The sequence below is a fragment of the Dermochelys coriacea genome, chromosome 8 (genome assembly GCF_009764565.3).
Source record: "Dermochelys coriacea isolate rDerCor1 chromosome 8, rDerCor1.pri.v4, whole genome shotgun sequence".
Taxonomy (NCBI): Eukaryota; Metazoa; Chordata; order Testudines; family Dermochelyidae; genus Dermochelys; species Dermochelys coriacea.
The window spans coordinates 51723653-51747700 of NC_050075.1; the positions used below are offsets into that span (position 1 = coordinate 51723653).

General features: G+C 41.6%; 1 protein-coding gene across 16 annotated transcripts in view; it reads left to right on the top strand.

The window, feature by feature from the left end:
• Nucleotides 1-11620: 11620 nt before the first annotated feature.
• The window catches only part of RALGPS2 (Ral GEF with PH domain and SH3 binding motif 2), a 275554-nt gene continuing 263126 nt past the window's right edge, over nt 11621-24048 (top strand). For 8 of the 16 annotated variants that reach the window (XM_043491435.1, XM_038412445.2, XM_043491440.1 and 5 more), the window contains exon 1: nt 11816-12018. The gene's annotated coding sequence lies outside the window, so the exon portion shown is untranslated. Of the gene's footprint in view, nt 12019-23235; nt 23404-24048 lie in introns of all 16 variants that reach the window. The other 8 variants (XM_038412444.2, XM_038412446.2, XM_038412441.2 and 5 more) reach the window with 8 other exon arrangements.

The window sequence follows — 24048 nt, forward strand, 5'->3', positions numbered from 1 at the left end:
TTAGAAGCTTTTCTGAGACTTCTCTTGGGGCTGTTTTGCATGTTGTTTTGTAATGTTGATCACTTTTTCCCATGCTGGCATTTTTATTCACATTATACTCATGGGTCAGTAACCTGGCTGGGTAAGTCTCATTGTTCTCATTGCATTCTGCTACTGTTGACAAATAAGTACTATACTACTTCTCATGTTGGCTTACTTAATATTTACCAATCTATTCAAAGCCTTCTGTCTTGTAAAGCATTCATACAAACTTCTGCATTTTTACATGGTTTTTCTCAGCATTGATTTAAATTACAAGTCTTCAATTGTCTAAAAGAATGGAAAGAAGCCACTGGGGAAAACAGATTAATTCAGAATGAAAATATCTTGAAGAAAAATGCCTGTATGAATTCAAGTCATAAGGATTGAATCCAAATGGTATTAGAGGAGACTGGGATACAAAGAAAAATAGAGAGTCTTTTTGGCTGCCTTAAAGCCATTTAAGAACAGTCTGAGAAAGCATACATACATGAATGAATTTGTTAGACCCAGAAACAAGTTTCCTTATGTATCTTTCAGTTACACATTGGCTTAAAGCTACTGCATGTATGATGCCCCAAAGCAATACTGGTATAGAAAGTATTTTTAAAATTATTATAAATAGCTTGGAACAAAACAAAAAAAGTAGGAACTTCCATACCAGAGCAAATCAATGGTCCAGGTACAATCCTGCCTCTGACAACAGCCAATACAGAAGGTAAAGCATTGCCGTAATACATCCAAACAATTGTATAAAAATATATTAAGTAAAGAAGTTTCTCTTTAACTCTAGCCAGTTATCAGGTTATTATATGAAGCCTCAGGGTTGCTAGCTCTTGTAATTATTATCCCTGTTATTGTGCAAATGCTGTTATCCATATATGTCTAATCCCTTTGAAATATCTTACTCGGAAAATTGTCTTGTTTACTAAGCTATTTCTGCTGCAGGAGGGAGTTCCAGGGGTGTTATAGTGTGAGGGTAGATGGGGGGAAAAATTTCCTTTAAACTTTTTCTGTCGTTTCATTCACCAAGTGTTCCCTTTTTCTCAAATTATCTGTTCAAGTCAGAACCAGTGTTTCACTAGCTTCCTCTATGATGTATCATTCAATATTTTGTATACGTTTATATCTTTGGGGCAGGAACTATCACTTTCTATATGTTTGTACAGGACTTAACACAATGGGACTCTGATCTACTTGGGTTCTAGGTGCTACTGGATAATAGAATTTATTTATTATCTCCTATTATTCCTTACTATTATTAAAATTTCTCCTTGTTTGGAAGCCTTCTCCTGTCCCCTTAAGCCTGAGATCCTTCTTGTTGCCCTTTTCTGATCCTCTTCTATTTCTGCTATGTCCTTTGAAGTAAATAACCCAACCTCAAAACAGTATTTAAGGTATTGGCATACCATTAATGGCATTGTAGTATTTTCTATATTATCCTTTATGCCCTTCCTAATTATGGAGCACAAGTTGTCCCTCCATAATTAAAATTGCATTTGCATTTCAATTGTAAGCTTTATTTTTAGTCCCTCTTCTTAAATCACAAAAATATCCATGTCCTCTAAACTTCCTGTTGCAGTAAGCCTACCTGAGGTGCTGCTAGGCATAGCCCATATTCCAGACTGGTGAGCTCCTCACAGAAATGGAGATTTTAATATTACCTTGTAAATTAACTTTCTGCAAAGGAAACTACAGCTCTGACAGTCCTACCCTTGTATTAATGTATGTGACTGATGGTTTTATCTAGAAGCATGTTTCAGAGTTCTTAGTTTTGGGGTTTTTTTAGGTTTGTGTTTGTTTCATTTCAGGTTAAGCCTCTTTATTCAGGCTGAGATAGTGAGGCCTGTTAGTAATCAGCTAGGAGTTGAAGCAACCTGCAACAACTTAATGAAGAGCAGCAGTCCTTAGGAAACTTCAACTAGTACAGAATTCTGCAACACCAAGCTACTGTGAGTACATCAGGCTTGTCCTCTAATCTCTATACAGGTTTCCCACAGAATATTGAGTCAAGTCCCAGCTCTTGGTCCTTATCTTCAACGTCAGTGGCCTCAGTCCAGCATATCTAAAAGACCACCTAAAGCTCTAGGAGGAAGACTAGGTTGACAATTTTGCTTCTCAGGCACAGTGAAACTTTCTGCCATAAGGGTAAAGTTTGTCTGGGCAGAAGATAGCTATTTATTTGGGGCTGGTTCGAGACTGTGGAAAGAACTCTCATGGGACCTAAGGACTATCATACACTTCACCAACTTCTGTCCAAGTGCAAGGTGCACTTCTCAATTTTGCTACAAAATACAGTATACGTTTTAAAAAAAACCCTATCAAAACAAAACATAATGCTTCAAACACAGTTCTCATCTGGGATGTGTGTGTGTGTGTGTGTGTGTGTGTGTGTGTAAGAATGACTAGGACAGAGAGAATGAACCAGATCTGATAGATTAGTTAGTCATGTTTCTTAATGCACAATTGGAAGGTCCTCAGATATTAAGGTGATGGGAGTGCTATAAGAACCTATAAGAATAGAATAGCCTAGAATCTATAATTAGTGGACTCCTTCATGAGTGATTTTGCTGGTTCAAATCTAAAAGATAGAGCTAAAAATATATTGGAAGTTTTTCTCATGTAATGTTTTTCTTAGTTTTCAAATATGTGTCTTTTTCTAGTAGTAAACTGAATGGAATAAATCTGGCAGCTAAAAACTGGGGTCAAAGGAGGCAAACTTTCAGCATTTTGGAGGTATTAAATATTTATTGGTAATGCGTTTAACTTGATAGATTTTTGTATTAGTACATATTTGTATAAAGCATTAATCAGAAACTCCTCCCCTAATAATCAGTGGCTATCATTATATAAATGTTAAAGCACTGTTGTTCCGCAGCCTCACTATATATGGCCATATTCTCGGGGGAATTGGGGGTGGGACGGGCAAACAAGACCTTATGGAAACAATGTAAGATTCTACCCCTTCATGTTTTCAACATCTGTCTACTTTACATTATTTAGGACTTGGATCTCACATTCTTCGAATGATAAATTCCCATGCATGTCAATGGAAGAGGATCAGACCAAATAAAATTGCTTTATAAATGTCAATTTTGAAGAGAGTAAAAAATGGCAGGCTAGAAATAGGCACATTATATTTGTGGAATCTGCTTGTTGAGAGTGTTTTGAAGTCTTTCCAAAATATACAGGAAGAATCTATTCCATGTTGAAAGTTCAGCAGCTGTCTCCAGCTGAGACACAGTTACAGACACTAGACCTTTCAGGCCAGCTGCTCTGTCAGATGATTTTCTCATGAAACAGACCTCACTAACATAAACAGTGGCTTCTTATTATGTCTTTTAAAAACATTTTGTTGAAGTTTTCTTATTTAATACAGGATACACTGGCAAACACAGATATAAGATATTATGGGGTGGTGAGTAGCCAAGCAAGAGCATTCCTATCTAAAGTCAAATGTTCAAACATTCCTAAATTCCACATACATATCAATCTTCACATCAAACTGAGGGTATAGTTTGGGCTGGAAATTTGAGGTCATTTCATCAAGGGGTTTCTGAGATACCTCCTATCCATCAGAGCTATCATCTTAACTTTGCATTTTTTGGGTTGCTAAGGATTGTGTTGTGTTTGTTTTTGTAATGTTAACGGTCTTGTAGCGGGTGTGTAAGGAGACCTTAACTGCATTTCCTAGCTTTCCAGCATTTTAGAGTTTTTAATTGAAATTCCATGTTTGGGAAAGGCATGAGGAGCACTGCGGACTATGAAGCACCTGGAACCTTAACTCCATGTTTAGCAATCTTTTTTGCATCTTTGTAAGCAAAGAATATGTTATAACCTAACTCCTGAGGAGAAAAGTGGGAACATAGCCTCAGAGTAACTACTCCCTTCAGCCCCAGCTCCTGATAAACTCTTCTCTACATAGAGTGCAATGGCATCAAGGAAGATGGCCCCCAGGCTTTTACTCAGGGCTATGGACCAAGATGTTCTCAGGGTCTGCTCTACGTATAGGCAAACGAGGCAGCTGCCTAGGGTGGCCGATTCTGTCTAGGGCGGCAGGGCGGGGGCCAAATCTAAGTGGCACTGCAACCCCCCACACCAAGTCACAACGCCACTCACTCAGATTTTATCTGGCTGAGCCTGCATCATAATGGAGGGGGGGCTGTGACAAACCTGAGTAAGTGGCACTTTGACCTGGTTCTTGTTCCTGCTGCCCCTTCTTCCATAACCGCTGAAGGATCAAAAGACTTGATGCATTGTCCCAGAGTCTGATGTGCCCCTCTGGGACGTGCATCCCCCTGGTTGAGAAACTCTGTTGGGGGGTGTGTGTGTGTGTTTGTGTGATGAGGACAGCATACTGAAATTTTGCCTAGGGTGATAAACTGTCTTCTTAAGTGGCCTCTGGACATACAGGTTACAGAAACTGCTCCCCTGATTACCTTTTTTTACATTTTCTCTCCAAAGGCCTTCAGGGATAAAGTGTATAGAACTTAAACAAGGTATTTATTTGATTTAAATCTGACCAAGCAGACCATCTGCATCCTACATAGCAAAGCCATTCAGTACCATGTGGCAGGGGCCTTCAGTGGAGTCAAGCCAATTTGAACCTATATTTTCAGAGGAAGATTATTAATTGGTAAGAAATTATTTTAGATTTGTTTTGCACCATTCTTCCTGAAAGCTCTGTGTTTTGCAAGTTAAGGGGAAAATCATGCTTGCCTTATTCATGCAAGTAGTCCCATTCAGGAATCATACTCATGTAGGTTGGGCAGAGCAGAGGCGAGAAGTATCTAAACCAGAGGTGGGCAAACTACGGCCCCAGAGCCATATCGGGCCCATGTGACCCTCCTGCCTGGCCCAGGAGGCTAGCCCCCGGCCCCTCCCCCGCTGTTCCCCCTCTCCCTGCAGAGCCGCAGCCTGATCCAGTGCTCTGTGCTGCGCGGTGGTGTGGTTGGCTCCAGCCGGGCGGCACGGCTGCCTGTCCTGGTGCGCTGTGCGGCATGGCTGAGTGCTGCCAGCCACCGGTGCTCTAGACAGTGCGGTAAGGGAGCAGAGGAGGTTGGATAGAGGGCAGGGGAGTTTGGGTTGGTGGTCAGGGGGTGGGGGTGTGGATGGGGTCAGGGCGGTCAGAGGGCAGGGAACAGGGGTTGGAATGGAAGCAAGGAAGGGGGGGTTGGATGGGGAAGTCAGGGGCAGGAAGTCTGGGGGCGGTCAGGGAGCAGGGGCGGGATGGATGGGGCAGGAGTCCTGGGGAGCAAAAAGCAGCAGGGATCGAATGCGGGGGGACTGGGGCAGGGCCATGCCTAGCTATTTGGGGAGGCACAGCCTCCCCTAACTGGCCCTCTGTACAATTTCAGAAACCCAATGTGGCCCTTGGGCCAAAAAGTTTACCTGCCCCTGATCTAAACTGAATGTGGTTGCCTCTTGTGGCTCTCAAGGAACAGTGGCTTAAGGAGGTAGAATCCTAGATTTCTTCTGGGCAGGGGAGGGGAATCAATTCCATAATGGAACAATTATTTGGAAGAACTTCATGGACAATTACTGCCATGCAGGGGAGAGTGAGACTCCTAGTATTCTTGTGTTTATAACAACATTATTTATAGTGCAGTTGCGAGTAATAATCCTGAGCACTTCTATCATGTCTTCTAAGGATTTCAAAGCACTTCATAAACACTAAAGGCTGGACTATGGTTGACCCTTTGTGTCTGCACAATGTTGGAAAGGGAATAAGGAGCTTTCCCAGGACAAGAAAGAACTGCACTCCTGCCTTGAGGGAACAGAGAGACTTCTCCTGAATTGTTCTGTTTCCTAGGAACTATTCATCCAAAAAGGAGTGGGGAGTAGCCAGAGCCAAGGCTCTTTCCTCACTCTCACATGCTGGTCATATAGAGGAGAGAGCACTGCACTTCTTAAGGGGTGAGGCAAACTGAGCTTCTGACTGTGCAAGTGAGGGGCTCTGGGAAGCCTTCCCCCTCTCTGAGGTAGAATGGTTCCTGATGCTCCTACTGAAAACATATATCTCTGCATCAACCCTTATGATGAGCTAAGTGCTATTAGCATACTTTAGCCCTAATGAATTAGGCCTCACAACAATCCTACAGTACTAACAAGAAATCCTATCACAGGCACAATGTAGATTTATGCTTCATTTATACTTTTTTTCTGAGATGTAACATTTTTCATTTATTAACTAACTGAGATCATAAATTAAAAGAAGAAGTGTTTTTCCAAGTAGCTGATTAATCACTACTTGTGGTTAAAAAGAATGTATAGGAACAGATGGCAGGAAGACAGGATTTAAGCAAGGGACAGATGCATCACCATTAGGGAGCTTGGAGGATAAATCTCTTGAAGATCATGTCTGCTACAGGAATTCACTTTGTTTTCTTAGGTGTTGAAGTATGACTAGTTACAATAAATGCTGTTGTGTATGTTTGGAATATTGCTTCCTTGGATGATTACTAAATCCTATTACAAATAGAGTCCTTTTTCCATAGGGCACATGATTTTGAGGATGCCAGTAGCCGCATTATTTATGGTAAGGATGTGGAACTGGACCCACAGCTGTACAGGAAAGCCTCTACAAAGACTGGAGAAACAATGTTGTGGAAATGTCTGATGGAAGACCCTCTCAAAAAATATGGAGAAAGCTGACTTTAGAACCAGCTTTTTTAACATGCCCTTAAAAAGTGGGTGGGGGTGCACGCAATATGGGGAAGAGAAAAAAGAGAATGAAATTTAACTACTGTTATATAACCAAAGTTCCACCCCAATCTTACAACAGAAGGGCTGAGAAATAACTGAACATGTATCCTAAGGGTATGTTCTCATTATTCACATGACTCTTAGAAAAACACACCAGCTCGGAACAGCTATCAGGCCGGTACACATTTCCACTGTAATTTACAGCAGATTGCATGACCAGTTCTGTCTGGTCCTTACGTGGGCCACATAAGTTGGGAAAGCTCCATTATGCAGTCACATAAGGGTCAACTACAGCCCAGCCATTAGTGTTTATGAAGTGCTTTGAAACCCTTCCATGGAAAACCTAGAAGTGCTAAGGATTAGCAACAAAGACTACCATAAACATATTGAACCTGTCCTCTGCCCTCTACCATGGCTTCTCATAGAATTTCAAATCAAATTCTTAGTCCTTATTTTTGAATGCTCAATGAGCTGGGCTCTGGATATCTAAAGATTGTCTCATGCTTTGGAATGAAGACCATGGTTGACAATTACCATCCTGTGGTGTAGTGGAACTCTCAACAATAAGAGTAAAGCTTGTCTGTCAGAAGACAGAACTTTCTCTGGGGCGGACTAAGACCATGGAATTAACTCCTCTAAGAACTGTCATGAATCTCACTGCTTTCCACTACAAGTGCAAGGCACATTTCTTTGACCTTGCCTTCTCTACTATAAACACATAGCAACAGATAGATTTATATTTTTAAAAAATATACTACCAAAACAAGACACTCTACTGCACACTCTTCTCCCTCTGTGGGGAGGATGAGAGAATAAACTGTGTGTCACAGATTTGTAGTCATGTTGCTTAATGCATTATTGGAAGATACTCAGATACTACAGTGATGAAAGTAGTATAAAAACCTATATAGCATTTTCACTTCTAACTGGGAGACCTGGAAATAGTAGCATGGTACACATAGTTCATTTGAACTAGTCTGTGGCTGACTGGCAACTACCATATTGTGTAAGCCTTAGCAGACATTGTTAACCATTGGGATAATCTTTATTATTAGCTTCATATTTAACTGAATTGAATGAAAACTGTACTGTGATTAATGCAGGAAGAATGTCTTCCAGTTTTCACTAAGGACTACAGTCTGTGTGTATTGTATTGAACTTAAACATACTCAAAAAGGAAAAAGGAAGATTCTGATTATATCAACTCATGGATTGCTCTGGGTCTAGTTCCTATTTTAACTAAAACACAGACAAGGCCACCAATGAAAATCATGTACTGGAAGAGAAGTAGGAATGTGTAAGACTAAAAGTCAATGACTATTTATCTTTCCATAGCACTCTGAATAACATTCCATTTACATTTCTTACTGCAAGTATGCTGTATTTTGCACCTGGAAAGACACACAATTTTATGTCAGTTAATGGAAACATTTAATTTTCCATTTATTTGATCATGTTCAATTACAGATATATTGATAACTTCCAACTCAACAGGGTACAGATATAAATTCTTACTCCTCAGAGAAACAGTTTTGAAATATTTTAAAGTATATTCATTAGTTGGATGAAGAAATATTTGTACTTTGGCAGTTTTGAGGACAAGTTGTAAGAATAATGTGGCACTCAGTTTGCAAGGAGGCCATGTCCCTTTGGGATTTGCCAGGATGATGATGTATGAAAAATGCAGAATAGTTATACTTCTGCACAAAATGCATAACCAAACAAGAAATCATAGAAATATACACTTTTGATATTATTCAGGATATGCATGTGTCTGAGAAACAGCTTCTGAGATGCTACAATAATAAATTACTATCCGGAAGAGTATCTGGCTGCAGGATAGACAAATAGATTAATTAAAAAAAATTCTGTGATATATGTGGAACATACAGAGTATGATGTGATTTGATGGTGGTGTACTATAAATGTTTTAGTAGCTCTCATTTGGAATGAGTGACATAACTCACTTGTGGTTTTGCCAATCGTGAATATGAGTAATGTGGTTACACCAAATTTATAACAGTAAACCTTTACGTCACACTATGCTTTCATGTAGTTGTGTCCTCTCTGACATTTCCTATCATTGAGTGTTAACAGTGCAACTTGTAATGTGTCTGCTAATGTAGATTTTTGTATGGATTTTTTAATATAACAAAGGGAAAATTAATCGGCTGGTCTACACTGCTTAATGTAATTTTAATTTAAGAGGCAAACTTTTTAAGTTTTTCTTCGGATCTTTGATTAACAATTTGTCTTTGTTGGCTAAGAATAATGTTAACAATTTGCCAGGGACCTGAATGCCACACATAAACTGCATAAAATGAAGCTCATTGCAGCAGCTACAAGTTAAATATAGAGAAGTGGCCTGTGATGTGAGAATGAAGAAAATGATTCTTTCTGTGATTCCTTACCAAAGACTCAACCAGAAAAAAGTAATAACCTAATGCTACACACGTTCTCTACTTCAATGTTCAGCTTCTATCTAGAACCTTCCTCAAATGGCCCCTGTGTTTAAGTAACAGTCACCTAGTCTCATATCAACTCCTAACCCACTTTTGTCCTATAAAATATATTTAACAAGAATTAACATTTAACATTAGATTATAGATCCAATTTTCATCAGCTTCAATACTTGTCCAGATTAAGTCATCTTCTGTGTTCCACAGTCTAATTATGTCTTGTATGAAAAAGTATCTGCTTTTATCACTTTTGGATTGATCACCTTTCAGTTTAATTGAATATCCCCTTCTTCTATTTTTGAGACAGGGAGAACAGAAGCTCCCAGTCTACCTTGGCCAGATCATTAATTATTTTGTATATTTTTGTCATGTCCCCTGTTATTCATCTCCTCTACTGTAAACAATCCCAGGCTACTCAAAAGTTTGTCCATGCCTCTAATTATTCTTAGTGACCCCTATGTATCTCTTCTTATTCTTCAAAATCCATTGTGAAATGGGTGATAATATTCCTGGTGAGGCTGCACCATATATACAATGGCATATTTTCTGTATTATTCTTCACTCTATTCCTTATGCATCCTAACATTTGTTTGCTTTTTTTTTAACTCTACCTGCACATTGATCAAAGATCTTTATTGAGCTGTTGACAATAATGCCCATGTAATTTTCCTAATCTGACACAATTAATTTAAATCCCGTTACATAGAATCATATGACTGGAAGGGATGTCGAGAGGTCATCATGTATAACTAGTTTGATCTTTCCCTCTAATGAACATTACTTTGTATTTATAAATATTAATAATCAAAGGTGAACTTAATTTTCCTTCATGTTGCCGGTTCATCTAGTTGGGTAGGTTCCTCTGAAGATTTCAGTCTTCCATGGCCTTGACGAATCTGAATAACGTTATGTCATCTGCAAATATTGACATCTCATTGCTTACCTCCATTTTCAGATAATTAATAAATATATTAACCAACATTAGTTCTAATACAGAATTGAATGACATTCTGCTGTTAACCTTTTGTCATGATGGAATTTGACCATTCATTCCTTTACTGTTTCCTGTCTCTTAGCCAATTTTTGATCATGACAATACTTTACCTCTCACTTCAGACTTAGTTTCCTCACTGGGCTCTCGTGAGAGACTGCCAAAGGTCATTTGAAAGTCTAAACAAATTGTCAACCAGTTCTCCTTATCCACTATTTAATTGACTCGTTCTAAGAATTATAAATGCGTAGTAAGGCACAATAGTTATCTACTCCCTCACTGAAGGAAAATGATCTATGAATATTTTCAGCTTTGCTCTCCCTTGGAGCAAATTAAATATTGAGGTGACTTACCACTTACTGTGCTAAACTTTGTTGCAGTTAGAAATCTGGCGAAGTCTTCTTTTCACTCAGGTCACTCCATTGGCCTATCAAACTCAAAGCCTGGTGGATGGTTGCAATTTGGTATTTAATTTTCCTTTCATTTATGCTGGTTCAAAATGAGTCAACTTCTGACACTGTGCCATGTGACAACAGGAAGGATTGCTTTCTTCTATCACCAAACACAGAACTTTTATTAGTATAAGGAAAACAGTATTTGCTTGTTATGGTGCAATCCCTAACGTCATTCCCTCTCTCTTTCTGCTTTAAGGGGTGGAGGTGGCGGCGCTTCTGTGTGAAATCTTCCCAAATTCCTTCTGCCTGGTTTCCTGCTATAGATTTTAAAAAGCAGTGCACACAGCCTCATAAAAATCATGCCTTGCTCCATCTTGATTTACTGTGGTCTGCTTAGACAGAACTTTTCATCCTGGGACCTGTCGTCTCTATAGACGGTACCTTTCTCTTTTAGAAATGATGTATGTATAGCATGTGGGCCTGGGTTTTGAGGGTGGTTCACGGATTAGCTGGTGTATTTACACATTGCTGACACATCTCAGAAATGAGCTGTGAACAAAGCAATAACTGACTTCAGTGTAGCAGAGGAAAAAAAACAACGAGTTAATTAAGGAGAGAGATCAACGTTTGGAAAGCAGGCCGAAGATGAACAGTGGTGCTGGAACTAGGGGTGCCGGGAGTGCAGCTGCACTCACTGGCTTGCAGGAGTAATAACAAACACCAGATACACGATTTCCATCATCAGCACCTCCACTATAAAAATTGCAGCACCCCTGAAGATGTATAAATGCGAACAATTAAATTATTAGAGGCACTCAGGTGGTCTGGAACAGAGTAGACAGGCTCCCCAAGGGACGTGAGTGGAAAAGCGGTCTGGGGTGGAATCCAGGGACGGCCCTTCGAGATGTTCCAGGGCTATTTTAATGTACTGTGGACTGGAGTCAGCCCCACTGAACGCGAGCGATGGGGAAACAATCACCCGCGAGGCCTATCAGTAGCTACATTCCCCCGGCTCCTTCCTTGTTCTCTGTGGCGACCGACCGCAGCAGGAGCGTGCGCGCGCCTCTAACCCTCCACCCCAGCAGCTGAGCGCGAGCTGCTCCCACGGCCCGCGGCAGCTGGGCAGTTACTAATCGTTGTGTCTGTCAGGCCGGGCGCGCGCGCAGTCACTTGCGCCGCAGACGCTCCACTCGTAGGCGGGCGGACGCGCGCCGCCGTTCATCACCCGGCGCCTGCGCGGATGGGCTCATTTCCCCCCTCGTCTGGAGAGAGGAATTTATGCGCATGCGTTTTCTCCCTTCCTCCTCTGTTTGCGGTGGTGCCTGTTGTTCCCGCCCTCGCCCCCCCCCCGCTCGGGTCAGGTAGCCGCTACTGAATGACAGTAATCAAGACCGGGTGAGCTGCAGCGGCGGCCCCGAGCGGTTCCTTCCTCGCTCCGTCCCCTTCGCAGGTAAGCCAGGGGATGCACCCCCGCCACACCCACACTTCTCCGACGTGAGGGAGGCCGCCGGGTCGGTGCCGCCGCCGCCGCCGCCGCCGCCTCCTCCTCTCCGGGGAGTTGCGGCTGGGTATTGTCTACCTCCTGCGCTCTCTGCAGCCCTAGACGGAGAATAAGCCTCCGCTTGGATTCCGGGCCGCAGGGTTGCCGGGCAGGGATTGGAGGCGCACGGTCCCCTCCCAGATCCGGGGAGGGTCCGGACCCCCCCAACCCGGACCCACTGACCCCGCCCTCCACCCACCCACACGCGCGAGACACGCCTGGGCGAGGGGGGCAGTTGGACTCCGGCCCTGGGCCGTGCTGGCGTGGGGCGCGCGGTGGGTGAAACGGGGGTAGTTACGGCGTAAGCCCCGCCAGGCCAGGGCAAAGCGTGCGCTGTGTGAATAGGGCTGGAGCCCCCAATTCCCGCCCGTGTGTGAATAGGCCGGGGGGAGTGACCGTCTCTTAGGGTGGGATGGGGCTGAGCGCTTTTGAGGTGGGCGTATGGCGCGTCCCCGCCACAGCCAGCCCACCCGCCGTTTGAATGGGGCTGCGCGATGGCAAGAGGGGTATGTGAAGCGGCCTAAGCCCTAGGATGGGATGGAGAGGGTGAGACTAGCTTCCTGCTAGATGGGAATAGGGAACACGGATTAAAACGCACGTGTTCGAAAGATGGGCTACCTTGACCTGCTCCCCATGCCGGACTAGGGGACCCACAGTTTGAAAGGGCCTGAGCTTTGGCCAGGTTAATGCGCCAGGGTGTTCCGAATCGTTCTGTGTGTGTGATCACTAGATGGGGATGCAGAATAACAAAAACCAAGTGTGAGTAAGAGCGTCCATGGTTTGAATGAAGCTTTTGCTCATTGACAGCAGTATGGAATGGTTTATACATTTTTTAAGAGAATTGGAGGTTTTGTGGTTTGAATGCATCAGTTGTGAAGTGTGGGTACAGGGTAACTGAGCCCTGTTGGTGAGTTAAAGCACCCAGGGTTTGAATGTGTCTGTGCGATCATGAGATGGGATTATGGAGCAGCTTGTGTCCCAAGATGGATTATAGCATGCACACTTTGAATTAGGATGGGTTGAGGTGCTGCACTATCATGGAGACTTTTATAAGCAAGAGGGAAAGTTTGGGTGCCGGAATCCTGAAGTTCAGCACTCCTGATGCTGCTGGCCTGCAGCTGGAAACCACTGTAGCAGAACAGAAATAGGTGTTGGGTCATAGACACTAGTCCTTTTTGGACACGGTGGTTCTGGGAGGGATGTGTAGGCTAAGCAAAGAATTAGATGCAACTGTCTCAGGCAGACTAGTGACAGACAACCATTTGCTCTTAAATGTGCAGTTGGAGACTACTTCAGTTACTGTTTCACATAGACAGTCCAGTATATTCAGAGAGCTGCATTCTCAGAGGAGGCAATTTAGCACAGCTGTTACTTTGTTTGGGATAGTAGGGGGAAGGGAAAAGTCTGCTAATATAGACGGAAGAGAGGCAGATAAGACACTGGATTCCAAATGAAGAGAAAATAAAGTGCGAAAACCCAATATCCGGGTAATAGAGAATTCATAAACTCTTGCAGTTTTACTGTTTACTCAGTTCATTTCAAGATTGGCAGTTGCCACAGGGAACTATTTTAATGGAGTTAACTTTTTTATGAAAAGTTTTAAATTCTTTCTAGTTGTAACTATCTTATCTGTACCATTTCTGTGTTTTAATTTTTTAAATAAAATTGGCACATTTTTCAGTCCATTAATGTAAGGTATTGCCCTCATACCAGTTGTAACTGTGCCTCTTTTTTTTACTCTACACAGTGTTGTAAACTCATAATAAGGAAACAAATGGTAAAATTAAAAAAATTCTTCTCCCCCATGTTGTTTTGAACTATGTTAAATATATACTACAAGCTTTAGAACCCTTAAAAATAGTAGGACTTTCATGTACACCACCACTTCAACACAAACTGTACTGACTTGGACCCTGATTATGTCATAGGGTCTACATGCAGACCATAACTCCTATGTAGAGTTTCATTTACTCCTGGGGGAATTCTGTGCCAAAAAATTAAAAGTTCTGCACACAATATTTTAAAATTCTGCATAATTTATTTTTACAAATAATGTAATATCATGCCAGTTTCAATTATTTTGGTAATTTATTTAAATTACAATACAATGGATGGAGAATGGGAGTGAGGAGCATTGGAGGAAATCTCCACATCCTCTTTGTTGAATAGTAATGTAGCTAGGTTTTACTCTTTATTTCTATGATGTAATACTGACGTTATGGCTACATATAACTTGTTGACTAACAACAAGTTATATGTAGCCATAACGTCAGTATTACATCATAGGCAACTGAAAGAGCAAGTGAGGGCTGGGGCATCAAACTCACAATTTCTATTGGCTACTGACCATCTCCAGAAAGGCCAGCAGTAAACAGTTCATGGGTCACATTGGGGGCTGAAAAAACTTCCTATCAAATTTAGACCAGTTCTAATCACTAAAGCACCATAAGCATTTATAAGGCTATATAGTTATTTACAAAAGGCTCCTTTACACCACTCTGACAATTAAAGGAACCTTAAAACTTGTGCACCCATTTTATACTCCTGGGGCAATTCACTAAGAATATTGGGAACAATTCACTAAGCAAGCAGACTGCTACATTCTGCTGTGCCCCATGCCTGCCTCCTCAGAAACACCCTGAAGGCTTGCCCCACCACGTTAGGCATGCCGCAATAGCGAGCGAGAGAGACAGAGCCTCTGTCACTGGTATGCATGCCCTGCCTGCCCCCTCTCCCCCCAGTGGTGACTGATGTCTTCCCATGCCCACCCCAGTCCTGCTCCCGCGGGGGGGCGGGGGGGGGGATAATTGATGTCTCTGCTGGCTGCTCCGCGTGCCAGAACTGATATGCCTGCGCTGCTGGGGAGGAGCGCGTGACCACTCTTGCAGCTTCCCTTTCTTCCCCATCAGAAGTCCTTTTTCCTTTGGAAAGCAAAAAAAAATCTGCAGGGGACATGAATTCTTGTATGCATGCAGTGGTGCAGAATTCCCCCACGAGTATCTATTTAATTTAATGGGGCTCCACACTGGTGTAAGAAGCTGCTTGTATAGATCAGACTGTAGCATCAGGGTCTAGTGGATAAAATGTAGCCCCTGAGTTGGTATTTCTTGGTCTTTTCAGAAGTTCTGCCCTTGGTTTTGAAGATTTGCAATTTCTATGGAAAATGTTGTATTTATCTGAAAATCATAAAAATATACACTTTTGCATTTTTTAGCCCCCCTACTTATCTCACTTTCTTTTCTTTCCCAGTGCAGAAGGTTAGGAACCTCTCTTTCATGTGAAGAGAACTTTGCTTTTACTTAGAAAAGACTAAGACCTTCTATAAATCTTAACATTTGTGTCATTGGGAAGAACTGTAAAAGATAGGGTATTTCCACTCGGAGGTTTTTGCAGTTCTCAGGTTCAAGTTTCCTTCCCAATGGGGATGAAGTCTCATTGCACACTGAGGATAGGTCCACACTAAAAAGTTAGGTTGACCCAGCTATGTTTCTCGGGGTGTTAAAAATCCACACTCCTGAGCATTGTAGTTAAGCTGACAATCCCTGGTGTAGACAGGACTAGGTCAATGGAAGAATCAGAATGAGAAGATTTAGAATTCTTCTGTTGACCTAGCTACTGCCTCTTGTGGATTACCTATGCTAATAGAAGAACCCCTCCCATCGGTGTAGGTAGTGTCTACACTGAAGCAGTACAGTGGTGCTGCAGTGTCACTGTAGTGTTACAAGCGTAGACAAGTCTTCAAATACTGCAATGCTGCTGTTATCTGGGTAGTATGTCTGAGACAAATACCTATAGGAGAGAGATGTTGAGCAGCCACGAGGAATTCAGTTCACATCCTCCCTAAATACCCTGTGTTAGATCTTGCTTCCCACTCTGATGCTAGATTTCAGCAAGCAGTAGTTCGGTATTTGTTTACCTAAAAAACTCCTCAATCCGTTGTCTGTTGTAGGTGGTGTTGCTTGCCATTCTTCCACAAGCCAGAATGTTGTGCACAGAGGCCCTCATAAAAGGAGAAGCTATTTTCTGATAACTGTTGTGTGAGAGTTGTCTCTGTACATTCAGACTTTCCCTCTACCTTGGGGTTCTTAACATAATTTGGCTCCAAAAGAAGGAACTGAGGTGTTTGGTGGTCATACTCTTATATATGCTCAGATGTTGAATGCTGATGTCAATAGAGGGTGATCATGAAGTCCCAAAGAACACTGCTTTGATAGGTTTCAGAGTAACAGCTGTGTTAGTCTGTATCCGTAAAAAGAAAAGGAGTACTTGTGGCACCTTAGAGACTAACAAATTTATTAGAGCATAAGCTTTCGTGAGCTACAGCTCCCTTCATTGGCTGCATACAGTGGAAAATATAGTGGGGAGATTTTATATACACAGAGAACATGAAACAATGGGTGTTACCATTCAGACTGTAACAAGAGTGATTAGGAAAGGGGTGCTATTACCAGCAGGAGAGCCGGGGGGGACGACCCCATTGTCTACAGCCAAGCTCTATGATACAACCACATTTGCTCCAACCCTTCAGACAGACAAACACCTACAAGGTCTCTATCAAGCGTTCTTACAACTACAGTACCCACCTGCTGAAGTGAAGAAGCAGATTGACAGAGCCAGAAGAGTACCCAGAAGTTACCTACTACAGCACAGGCCCAACAAAGAAAATAACAGAACCCCACTAGCCATCACCTTCAGTCCCCAACTAAAACCTCTCCATTGCTTCATCAAGAATCTGCACCCTATCTTGAAGGATGATCCATCACTCTCACAGATCTTGGGAGACAGGCCAGTCCTTGCTTACAGACAGCCCCCCAACCTGAAGCAAATACTCCCCAGGAGCCACACACCACACAACAAAAACACTAACCCAGGAACCTATCCTTGCAACAAAGACTGTTGACAACTGTGCCCACATCTATTCAGGGGACACCATCATAGGGCCTAATCACATCAGCCATACTATGAGAAGCTCATTCACCTGCACATCTGCCAATGTATATATATGCCCTCATGTGCCAGCAGTGCCCCTCTGCCATGTACATTGGCCAAACTGGACAGTCTCTATGTAAAAGAATGAATGGACACAAATCAGACGTCAAGAATTATAACATTCAAAAACTAGTTGGAGAACACTTCAGTCTCTTTGATCACTTGATTACAGACCTGAGAGTGGCAGTTCTTCAACAAAAAAAACTTCAAAAACAGACTCCAATGAGAGACTGCTGAATTGGAATTAATTTGCAAACTGGATACAATTAACTTAGACTTGAATAGAGACTGGGAGTGGATGGGTCATTACAAGAACAGTAGAAGGGGAAATAGTTTTACTTTGTGTAAAGTGCTGGAAATGGCCCACCTTGATTATCACTACAAAAGGTTGTCTGTCGTCTCCTCCTCCCCCCCCCCCCCCGTTGGTAATAGCTCACCTTTCCTGATCACTCTTGTTACAGACTGTATGGTAACACCCATTGTTTCATGTTCTCTGTGTATATAAAATCTCCCCACTATATTTTTCCACTGTATGCATCCGATGAAGTGAGCTGAAGCTCACGAAAACTTATGCTCTAATAAATTTGTTAATCTCTAAGGTGCCACAAGTACTCCTTTTCTAGTTACCAGTAAGTAACCTGTTGTTCTTTTAAATTTTATTTTTGTCTTTATTCAAATTTAAGTTTTAGGACTTTAAGATCTCTAAATTTTTTTAGTTAAACATTTCTCTTGACATATTTCAGATCTTTCATCAGTATTTGGAATTGATACCTGATGCATCTCTATCTAAAACCATTATTTCCCCAAAACAAAGAAAGGGAATTCCCAGATTTCAGAAGTTTCAGTTTCTATTTGAGATAGCTCAGGCAATGGCATAGAGCTTTAGGATGAGGCAATTTCTGGTTTTATTTCCTTTAATTAAAATTAAACAGACTATATTGCTGCAAAACTATTATCAAATTAAGTATTTTTCAGTAATTTTCATTACTATTGTCTAATAATTTATTTTTCCTGGCTTAAACAGGTATTTCAGTGTCCTGTCCTAAACTAGTTTTTCTCGTGAAATTACCAACCCTGCAAATTCTGTTTTTTCAAGAATTGGTTGGGACCAAATCTGTGTCCCACTGGAATTCGAGAATTTTGCCACTGACTTCAGTGTGACCAGGATTTGGTCCTTGATGGATTTTTGTACCTACTGAGCCAATTGAAGTCCTGCTTTCATTTGAATTGAAAACTTGCTTTAGGGTTGGGTGGTGTAATCTAATTACTTGGCTTTTGTGTGCGCTATATTTCTCTACAAACACATCATGACATGTTTCTGTTTTGAGAGTCTTTTACAATCCTGTATTTGACAGTGTTGTAAAAGAAAATAAGCAAGTAATTTTTTGAGACAATACTTAAAAATGCCTCTTGAAACTATTTGGAAAGTGTACAAACTAAGTTGTATAAATAAAAATTTTAGACTCCTAACCGCAGCAATAATTGCTGAAGTAGATGCATACATGCAAGGTTTGTGTCCCAAATGCAGAATCAGACAAATGTAATGTGTTGGTATTAGGGAGAGACCAATATTTTATCCATAGTTCTATTTGCAACAAGGCTGTCATCAGAAGGCTGATCTTTTTGCTTTTCATTTAACTTATAAGAAAAAAGATCCTCAAAACATCTTTGTTTTCAAAATTTTAAGGTTAACTGTCAGGGTAAAGAAGAACCTTTTTGAAAAACCTGAAGGAAATTAAAAATACCTTTACAAAGGAAGAGATTTAAACTGGACATTCTGAAATTTTTAAGTGTCTGATGCCCTTATATCTTGTGGGTGGGGTGGAGGGAAGTCAAATTAAATTTGGGAATCACTTGTTAGCTTCTATAATCTATGAATAGGTCAGTTTTCAAGCAAGAAAACAAATATACAGTATTTTATTAGGATTTTCAGAAAAATACACGAATCTTTGTTGTAGCTAGTGGAATGAAAAAAAAGATGATGTGAAATACTTTTTGTGAGCCCTTTGTGTTAGGAAGCCTTTGTATGTTAGTGGATTGAAGAAGTAGAGAATTTACTCCTGCAGACATTAGGCTTCAGCACAAAACAATATATGCACTGAATTGTGGTCCTCATATTTCCCTACCTCCACACTCCCATTCCTCTCCTCAGATGCAACTGAGCATATGGTCCATGGTCTACATTTCCTTCCAGTTGACTTAATCCATGCAATGCTTATCAGATCCCCAAGGAAAGTTATGGAATTGAGAAACGTGGTGGGTTAAGGCAGTATATTCTAAGATCAGTGTCCCAAGCAGTGCTTGAAAGCTCAGTATGATTACATCAGCTAGGAGTGTGTGTGGATGTGGGATCTCACTCTTATTTTTGTAATAAGTATTCTTACCACAAAGAGGACATAAATTTTGTTTAAGCACATTACTTTTCTTATGCCTGTCCAGTGAAATTAATAAATTAAGTTATAAGGAGAATATGTCACAGGGACTGTTATAATTTAGATCCATTATGCAGTAAAGAGATATTTGGTAAAAGTTCTTGGTATAAATATACCCATATAAGGACTGGTTATTCCCCAGTAGTTGCCAGTGACACGTTTGCTTGTCATTTACCAGATGTTCTAAAGTTAAATTTAATAAGGTGCTTCAAATGAGAAATGTCTATGGACTGTGGAAAAATGAATACGATTAAAAATATTTAAAATTTTTATTCTTAAATTAGGGTAAAGGTTCAGTTGAACTTCTTGCCCATTTACTGCCTCTTGTCATTTTGAATTTTGATACAAAAGTTAAAAATATAAAGGTTAAACTTAAATAGGAGTAACAGTAATGTATTCAGATGAAATTCATCACAGTTCTCTTGCACACATGATTAATAACTGACAACAACTTGCGTATTTTCGTAAGGTTTTAATAATTGAATAAGATGTAGAGCAGAGAATGCTAAACTTTCTATGTAAATCTGTTTTTGAAAGTGTACTTTAATTGCTAAATTCCCATTATGTGTTTATTAGCTCATTAGACACAGTAAAATAAATTTGGTAAATTATGAAGAGAGGAAGACTACTTTGGATTGGTATAGAAATATATTATGATTAGAAGGGGGCAGATTGCCTGTTACTTTCTCACATAGGTAAGCTTGTGGTGGAACAACTCCCATGGTACTTAGATGCCATTTATCTTTTTGACCCTTCTCAGTCTGATATAGTCCTGCCTGTTGCACAGACACTGCATTGATCCATCTCCTGACAATAGATAGTCATCAACTACCTTTGATATGTTAAGGTGATGCTGACTCACCTGTGAACCCGTATGGGGTGGATGGGACTGCTCTTCAATGGCTTTTTCTTTCCTCTTGGACAGATCTGAATGGGTAGTTGTGGGCAATTGCCCCTCTTCTTGAAGGGCTTTCATGTGTGGGGTGCTGCACGGTACCATTTTTCACCCCTCTTGTTCAATGTGTGTATGGTGCCATTAGGAGGATTAAAATGAGATATGGGGTTAAACTTTTTCAGTGTGTTGATGACACCCAACGGTAGGCTTCTCTCTCATCTGTCTGGGATGATGCAATTCAGCTCCTCAGTCAGTGTCTAACTGAAATTGGAGCATGGGTGAGAGTAAGCTGGTGGAGGCCCCACTCAAATAAGACTGACGTGATGATGATGGGTTGGAGTAAGCAACTGGAAGAGATGCTGAAGGTATATTATCAGCCTCCATGATTAAAGGAGCACATCTGCCACTAGTTAATAGTGTTTGCAACTGAGGGGTGATTTTTAGACCCCCAGTTGTCGTTGTTTGACAGTCATATTACAGCTGACCCAGTCAGCTTTTCACCTCATCTGACCAGGAAGTTGCGATCTTTCCTTTGAGATGTGACGCTTCCTACTATTATCTATTTTGTCACCTCTAATATTAGACTACTGCAATGTGGTCTGCATGGGGACTACACCTTAAAACCATTTGGAGACTGAAGTTCGTGTAGAATACAATGGCTCACTTATTTAGTGGGTCATTTCACTGGGAGCACATGACACCAGTGCTCTGGGATCTGCACGGGTTGCCCATTTAGCTCCAGATGGAGTTTAATGTGTTGTCACCTGAGACTGCCTGACTCCCTATGCCGTATTGCTACAGCTTTGGTTAGCATGGGTTCTCCAATTGGATCCTCCTTATAAAAGATGAATAAAAGGTGAATAAAAGAAAGGGGCTGGCTGTTAGAGCATTCTCCTATGAGGGCTCTGTCTCTGAAACTTGCTCCCCCTTCTTGGCCTGAATTTGGGGACTTTCTGGGCTTGCTGCTAAAGATGCTTGTTTGATAGGATCTTTGGAAAAGGCTGAGGGTATGCTTCCTAGATGATTGGCTGGCTGGCTGGCCAGCTGAGTTCCTGGAGAATTGATTTCAGTGATGACGAGATTTAATTTAAATGCAGTTATTTTATAATTAAGGCTCCTAGAGCCAGGGGTATGTGTCTTTAATATTTTAAATCTATATAAATAAATATACCAGAATAGTTAAAGCAATATAATGCTCTTGTGAATGCAGTTATACCAATATAAAGATTTATACTCGTATAGAGATTCCCATGTGGGAAGGGGAATAAGCTGTAAGGCATCTTTATTCAACTACAGTAACTCCTCACTTAAAGTCATCCCAGTTAACGTTGTTTCATTGTTACATTGCTGATCAATTAGAGAACATGCTTGTTTAAAGTTGCACAGTGCTCCCTTACAACGTTGTTTGGCAGCTGCCTGCTTTGTCCACTGCTTGCAGAAAGAGCAGCCCGTTGGAGCTAGCTGGTGGGGGCTTGGAATTGGGGTGGACTGGCAGCCCCCCTATCAGTTCCCCGCTCCCCTAAGTTCTCTGTGTCGCAGCTGCCCAGCAAGCTATCAATTGCTGGGCAGTTCAGCTGTCCTTCCCTCCCCCCCCCCCCCCAACTGCCATGTGCTGCTCCTGCCCTCTGCCTTGGAGCTGCTCCCGAGAGCCTTCTGCTTGCTGTACAGGGGCGGAAAGAGGGAGACTAAATGTCCCCTTCCTCCCCCGCTCTTGCCCCTCACTTACCCCATTTCCATAGAGCAGGGCTGTGGAGGGGAAGACACAGGACAGAGCTCAGGACAGAGGGGGTGTGCTGGCAGCAGGGGCTGTCTGAACTTGCTGATATACTTAAAAAGGCAGTGTCCTTAGAGTGCGGTCAGCGTACTTAAAGGGGCCACGGGCATCTCTCTCTCACAAATAGGGTGTGTGTATGTCTGTCTCTGTCTGCCATGCTGTCTCCCCTCCCTCCATTTGTGTTGCCTTGTAGAGTGTGAGGCTACATTAACAACAGTGTGTTAACCCTTGAGGGCTCAGCTGTTCTGGTTCATCATTTAGCAGTAAGGCATTCCCTGGGAAATATCCCACCGTCTGACTTCACCACCTCAACCAGGCTTCACAATCATCATTGCTGTGTACAGTGTTAAATTGTTTGTTTAAAACTTGTACTCTGTACACACACACACACACACACACACACACACAGTATAAGTTTTAAACAAACAATTTAACACTGTACACAGCAATGATGATTGTGAAGCCTGGTTGAGGTGGTGAAGTCAGACGGTGGGATGTATATAAAATCTATTGTCTAGTGAAAAAAATTTCCCTGGAACCTAACCTCTCCCCCACTTTACATTAATTCTTACGGGGAGATTGGATTTGCTTAACATTGTTTCGCTTAAAGTAGCATTTTTCAGGAACATAACTACAACGTTAAGCGAGGAGTTACTGTACATTCACACTAAGGAATGTGTGTGAAATGGATGAATTTTATTGTAAGGTAACTTTCGGCACTTCAGACAAAATCAAAAGCGGGTTTCGACTATATGTATAGTAGGTCTTTTAGCTGGTATAATAGTATTTTATACCAGCAAAAACTCAGAGTAGGCTCAGTTATCCTGGCAAAAAAAATCTGTTTGCCAGTATAATTTATTTCATTTGAGGAACTGACGTAAGCTATACTGGGAAAAGAGTTGGTATAAGCTGTCTTTCCCCCTGTCCCCATGCCGGAGATGGGGGTGTGGTTTGCCAGTATAGGTAACAAACCTTTTCTAATGTAGATAAGGCCTTGGTCGTCCCCATGAATCTGTCAGTCACTTTTGTCCACATAGGTTTTACAAATACAAAAGGAAAAAGAAATGCTCATCTTCTAAGGGCTTGTCTCCACTTACTAGGGGATTGACGCTTGGCGATTGATCCACCAGGGGTCAATTTAGCTAAGTTGACCGCCGATCGCTCTCCCATTGACTCCGGTACTCCACTGGAACAAGAAGCATAAGGTAAGTTGACGGGATAGTTTCTCTCGTTGACCTAGTGTGATGTAAACACCACAATAAGTCAACCTAAGGTACGTTGACTCAACTACATTTTTCACATAGCTGGAGTTGCGTAACTTAGGTGCACTTAGTCCCGTAGTGTAGACCTGCCCGAAATAACAGCAACCTGTGCAGTATTCCTGTTTGGGATTTTCTTATGCCCTTGAATTGCTCTTCTGGTGCCTAGATACCACCCTGGTTGGCATTTTACAATGTGAGGGAGCTTGTGAAGGAGAGCAAAACGAATCTAAAACAAATCTAAATGGCAAGTCGAAACTCTCCTTGTTTCTGCTCAGTCTTCTGACTATAATTGTGAAATGAATATCAGATATGAAATGGATGCAAGTTCAGTTGTAAAGAGAAGGTATATTCTGTCAGGGTTATTAAAAGGCTGGATAACTAAGCATTTTTGAAGCATAAAGCAAGAGTACTATCTTATGCTTTTGAGGAAAGTCTGTGCTGATAAATATGAAGGAGTTACCAATCTTCTTTAAAAAGTGTGCTTGCAGATTGTTCTCTTTTGAATGTCTAATTGCATGTACTTTCTTCTGCTTGTTTTTTTAAAACAAAATGCCAACGGTGCATTTATGAAACTTGGCTCTGTGTGAA